Genomic DNA, 6,154 nt, shown 5'->3' with positions numbered 1-6,154 from the left:
TTAGCTCTGAATTCTTTCCTAGCCAGAACTCAAGTACCAAGGTTGCTGAACCCATATCCAGTCTGACACCTGGTGCTGTTCCCACTGCCTAAAACGCTTTTATTTTTGGGAAAAATTTTGGCCTCAACTTGAGAGGGCAGGGCGGGGTGAGGCTAACTCCTGACTCCATTTTGTTCTGTGGGGCAGGGCTATGCTATCCTCCATTTTGTGTAACTGGACCCTAGCCCTCACCCAACCAATCATGGTCAGACAAAGCAGTGACATCACCACCCCTATACAACCCCTTGACCTGTTGAAGCTTGTCCTCTCTTCCACCACATTGTCGGCCTAAGTGGGTCAGAGCCCATGCTAGCATGGAATTCAGGCTTTCTGCAATTGCATGGGACTGGGCTCCCTGGTGGTCCTTGGAGTTCAGGACATCTGGATGTAACAAATTCAGATACCATGGCTATAGTATTACCCATCCCCAATGCACATGAGCTGTCCTCAATACTTTATCCTAGGAATGAGCCTTCCTAGCATTATGAGACCATATTATCTGAGCAAAAGGCCGGTCTTCAATGCATTCTTTCAACTGATTTATAACCAAAAGGGGAAAATGTGGGTGAACAAAGAAGTTCTGTGGAAGGTAACTCACAGAGTCATCTCATCATTTATTCCTAATAGGGCAGTCAGGGGAGGGGGTTTGTCTTGCCCTAGGCCAGTGATCAGCAAAATTCGGCTCAGGAAGTCACATGCTGCTTGCGAACTGAGGTTTGCCGCTCTGTTGACTAATGAGTTTTCTGACCACTGACCTATACTCTCCATTCCAATAATTACAGGCTGTTGTTGTTCCTTGTGATTAAGCCTCTATCCCAGTGGTGGGCAAATTCATTAGTCAACAGAGTGGCAAATCGAGGCTCCTGGGCCACAGGTGGCTTGAAAGCCCACTGCCCTAGGCATATAACCTTTTAGAAAAGCTTTATCTTTGCCTTAAGCAAGCCCTGTCCATTGTTTCTATACCTCTGAGCTAAAACACCTTTGAAATAATCACCCTTAAGGGAGCACACAATCTTGTTATCTATCCTGTAATTCAATCTCTGTCTCGTTTCTCTCACCTCCATGTAATCTGTAAATTCCCTCCTTAATTTCAAATGCATTAAAAAAGCTGCAGCACCGCTACTCTCTACTCCTGTGTCCTCAAATAAACTCTTATAGAAAGTTTAAAGACTTTATTAAAACAAAAATAATTTCTAATTCACAAGAAAAGAATGAAATTGGAATAAATAACAAAAAGATGAGATACACAGAATATCTGGAAATAGATAATTTAAAAGAATTTCATAGAACTTTTAAACTGCTTGAAATTTTTAGAGTATCTTGCTCTTCAAATCAGGTGTGTAGGTTTGTTTTCTGAAAGTATGTACCAGAAACTTCATTGTGGTGATTTAATATTGAGAATCTCCGAAGCTTCATTTTTGTGAGCCTGGAGGTCAACATTTGGTTGGCGAGTTCCTACTCACTCTGTTATTATTATCATTTTCTAACCAGTAGCAGCAAGGGACGCATGTTCTTTTCAGCTTGTAAATGTCAAGTGTGGTGTTATTCAATGCATATTTTCAGTCACAAATTAAAGTGTAGGAATAGTTACATTTCACGTGGAAGGTATTTATCATGTTTCCATCTGGAAACAGCAGGGCATTCATGGGAAGACTTTTTTTAGTGTGTATTTGAGTGTTGTAACTGATGCAGTGCTTGAAAATTTGTTTTTGTTGTTGTTAAAGTTTTTTTATCCTGATTTTATGATTTAACAGTATCAACATGTAACCAAAAGGTTATGACACTATCCTTGCTTTCTCCTTGCTGAAGTGAACAAAGTGATTTCAAAATAGCATTTATTATGACAGCAAAATAGCTGTGGAAATGAAACAAAAGCAGGTTTGCAATTACTTTAAAAAAATACTTAGAGCCAGCTACAAAATTTCACTCAAACAACTGTCCAATTTTACCCTCAAATAGCAGCAGGTTTGAAACAAGCAACTCATAGCCACACAATCTGACCCTAATAATAGCCCACTTTTCCTCCCTGTACTTTTTAGTTACACAGGAACATATGCATTTACATTTTAAAATAAATTATTCTATGAGAGCAGGAATTGGCAAACATTGTGAAGTCTACTTAGTGAAGATTTTATGCTCATGAGCTATATCATATTTTTTCATAACTATTCAACTCTACAGTTGTTACACAAAAATTTTCATAGACAACATATAAATAAGGAGGATTGGCTTTATTCCAATACAAATTAAGAATGGAAGTGTGTATGATTCAGCAATTCCACTTGGTATATATCTGAAGGAATTGATATCAATATCTCTAAGATATATGTGTAGTGTAGCATTATTCACAATAAGCAAGATATGGAAACAACCTGAGGGATCATCAATGCATAAATGAATACGTGGAGAAAATACACATATGTATATTTATACAGTAAATTTTACAGGAATATATATAGATACTAGAGGCCTGGTGCATGAAAATTCGTGAACTGGAGTGGGGGAGGGGTCCCTCAGTCCAGCCTGCCCTCTCTCACAGTCCAGGATCCCTCAGGGGTGGGAGGTGACCCAGTGATCAGGTTAAGGCGATGCCCCATCACACCTCTGCTGCTAGTGTGATAGGGCATCACCTCAGCTAGGCCTGGTTACCTGAGCCTCGGGCAACCCTGGGAGGCTGGGCAGTCGCCATCCAAGGTTTGCCTGCACCTCTGGCAGCCTTGAGGGACTCTGCGTGGCAGAGCTGAGGGGACTGGGTGCCACCATCTTGTGGCTGTGAGAATTGCCACATTTGAGGGCATGATAGTCAATTAGCATATTCCCTCTTTATTGGCTGTGGGCGCACCATCTTTGTGACAGTCTGAGGGTCAATTAATATATTCCCTCTTTATTAGATAGGGTATAGATAGATAGATAGATAGATAGATATAGATATAGATATATATAAATATTATGCAGCCATGAAAAATAACATCCTGCCATTTACAACAATATAGATAACCTTGAGGGCATTATGCTGAGTGAGATAAGTCAGATATAGAAAGACAAATGCTGTATGATATCTCTTAAATGGAATTTAAAACACATGAACTTACAAAAACAGAGAATATAATGACAGTTAGCCAAGGCTAGGTGGTGGGGAGAATGAGGAGATGTAATTTAAGGATGTAAACTTGCAACTAGTATATAAGTAAGTTCTGGGGATCTAAAGAGCAACATAGTGATTACAGTCAAATATATGTGTGTGTGTGTGTGTGTGTGTGTGTGTGTGTGTGTGTATGCAAATTAGGCAGGATGCTGTAACAGTCACTACCAGCTCAGGAGGAGGTTGTGTGCGCAGATGGGTGGGACTAGACTGTTTTTGCTGAAGTAAGCCACAGATGGTGCATCCCAGGAGTGGAGGCAGGGGAGCATGCCCAAACTGCCAAGGAAGCCAGCCCTAGCAGTCACACCTCTGCATGTGAGCTATAAGGAAACACCTTTTCTTAGCACTCATTGGCTAAGCTCCCAGTATGGCACTCACAGTGTTCTTGGTAACTTGGGTAATAAGAATCCAAGAAGGTGATCTAGGGTTTTTCCACCTTACTCCTAGAGAAATAAACTGCTGGAAGGGCTAAGAAATGTCATATCCTGCCTAGCAGGTTTGGCTCAGTGCATAGAGCCTCAGTCTGCGAACTGCAAGGTCCAGGTTTGGTTCTGATCAAGGGCATGTACCTAGGTTTCAGGCTTCTCCCTGGTTGAGGCCCAGGTCAGGACTCATGCAGGAGGCAACCAATCAAAGTGTTCCTCCCTCTCACATTGATGTTTCTCTCTGTCTTTCCTGCTCTCTTCTATGATCTCTAAAAATCAATGGAAAAATATCCTCAGGTAAGAATAAAAAAGAAAAAAAGAAATATATCCTACTAAAGACATATCTTGAAAATGCCTAAAGAAAGTTGTCATTTCTTCTTGGTGAAGGGACTGGAGTCTGTGTTGATGAAAACACATTGGTGGCCAGCAGTGGAAGCAGCAGTGGGTTGATGGGGGTGGTGCCTTCCCCTGAGCAGCCAGTAGAGGGAGCGGGCCTAAGCCATCAGTAGGACATTCCGTGACTATGAGAGGGGGCAGGCTGGGCTGAGGGACTCACCCCACCACGCAGTGCATGAATTTCATACACTGGGACTCTACTACTATGTTATAATCTTCAAAGCTGCTAATAGACTAGATCTTAACTCTTCTCAACACAACAAAGAAATGTAATTATGTGGTACAATAAAGGGGTTAGCTAATGCTTCTATAGTAATCATATTACAATATATAAATGTATCAATATATCAATGTTGAACATGTCAACCTTACACAGTGATACATATCAATTATATCTCAAAAAATAATAAAAAGTAAAATTACTTTTAAATATACAGGTGTCGGCTATACTTCATTTATAGTCTCTAGGTATGTCCAGTCTTGCATTATTCCTATTCAGTTTCCTGCAGAGAGAGCAAGCCAAGGGGGGGAAAATGTCTCAGCCAGTATCAGCTTATTTTAATTAGTTTAGCCTTTCAGACATCAGGAAAAAAAAAGGGGGGGCGGGGGGGGGGGGGGAGACAGGCTAGTTAATAATAACTTCATAGATATTGCAAGCAGGTACAGTAATTTTTTTTATCCAAAGATTCATAACACAGACTCCACATTTGATTGCTATTTATTGAAGCCCATCACATATCACTAAAGGCATAATATCAGTCTTAGGAGTATATATTTAGTAGTTAAAATTATAAATAAATCAGTAAAATTTTCAATGGAAACATTTCAGTGCACTACCTACAAAAATATAAATCAAAGAATTTAGCTTTCAAGTGTTTTATAATTATTAACTGAGCCATGAAACAAATGAAAATATAAAATCCTATGAACTGATGTTTTAACTAGCTAGATGTAGCAACCTGATTTTCTTATTTAACTAAATATTGTGATTTATAGTTATAAATACATATATGATTTCTAAGAAAAATGTGCTCATTGTAACAGATTTAAAACATCATTTTGTTCCTGTAATGACACATTCCATTGAGCAATTCTGAAATAACTGAAAAGCTTTACTAGTGAAACATGGTTGGCTTTGATTCATGCCCGATAACACATCCAAAAGATTAAATCTGTAATAAAACAAGCTGAAGGCTTCCGAAGGATAATGAGAGAGCTGCCTACTTGGGTTTTGATTGTTAGTTTCCTAAAAATTCTCATTTGGATATAAATCTGAACTCTGAGTAATATTGTTATTTTTAAATAACTCCAAGGGATTTGATATTCTTCATAAAGAGATTTGAATCAGAGCAATGCTCCTCTTCATTTTTAATCTGAATTCTGTTTTCTCCTTGGATATAGGGATAAGCAATTTTGCTACAACTCATGGGTACAGTGTCTGCATATGAAGAAGACAGATTAGGGTGCTCTATAACATGTTTTCATTTATATTAGCCAAAAATGTGTTCATGCCAAATGCCTCTGACATTGGCACCAACAGATTATAACACAAATCAGTGTGTGTAGTTACTGCTTTCACTGAGTTTTGAGTTCGTGAGAAATGCAGACAGTGTACGGCATGTCAATGTAATATTTTTATATACTTGTTGAATATTCTTGGGTAACAAGAGGCTTGGTTGTAAAGTTGTAAGGAGGACATTCTGGTAAAAGGGAAGTGTGTGTAAGGCCACCTGCCCTGTTTATAGGAATTCTGACTTAGGGAGTGTCGAAGGTGGAGCCCCTGATTATTCCTTGATCTTTCCAAACAAGTCTGTGTACGTGCAGACCCCTGGGTGTTTCCTGGAATCCCTACGCTTAATCTCTGGATGCCCTTACCTAGAAGACAATGTAAACACATGTGTCCTCCCAAGATTCTTCACCCTACTGATTGTATCTAAAGATATAAATTCCAACAAAAGCCAACAACACAGGCATTTGAGGCTGTTCTGGTCTCTAGAGCAGGGGACCCCTTAGCCCTCTCTTTCACAATCAAATTGTTTCTGAGTAATCTGTTCATCTGTCATTCAGGGGCTGCTGGTCAGCCCCAGCAGAATATTATTTTGATTACTCATTTGATTTTTCCTTTTTTCATGTTCAATTATCATCAGTTTTC

The sequence above is a fragment of the Pipistrellus kuhlii genome, unplaced genomic scaffold, assembly GCF_014108245.1.
Source record: "Pipistrellus kuhlii isolate mPipKuh1 unplaced genomic scaffold, mPipKuh1.p scaffold_m20_p_3, whole genome shotgun sequence".
Taxonomy (NCBI): domain Eukaryota; kingdom Metazoa; phylum Chordata; class Mammalia; order Chiroptera; family Vespertilionidae; genus Pipistrellus; species Pipistrellus kuhlii.
This window is presented reverse-complemented; position numbering follows the sequence as displayed.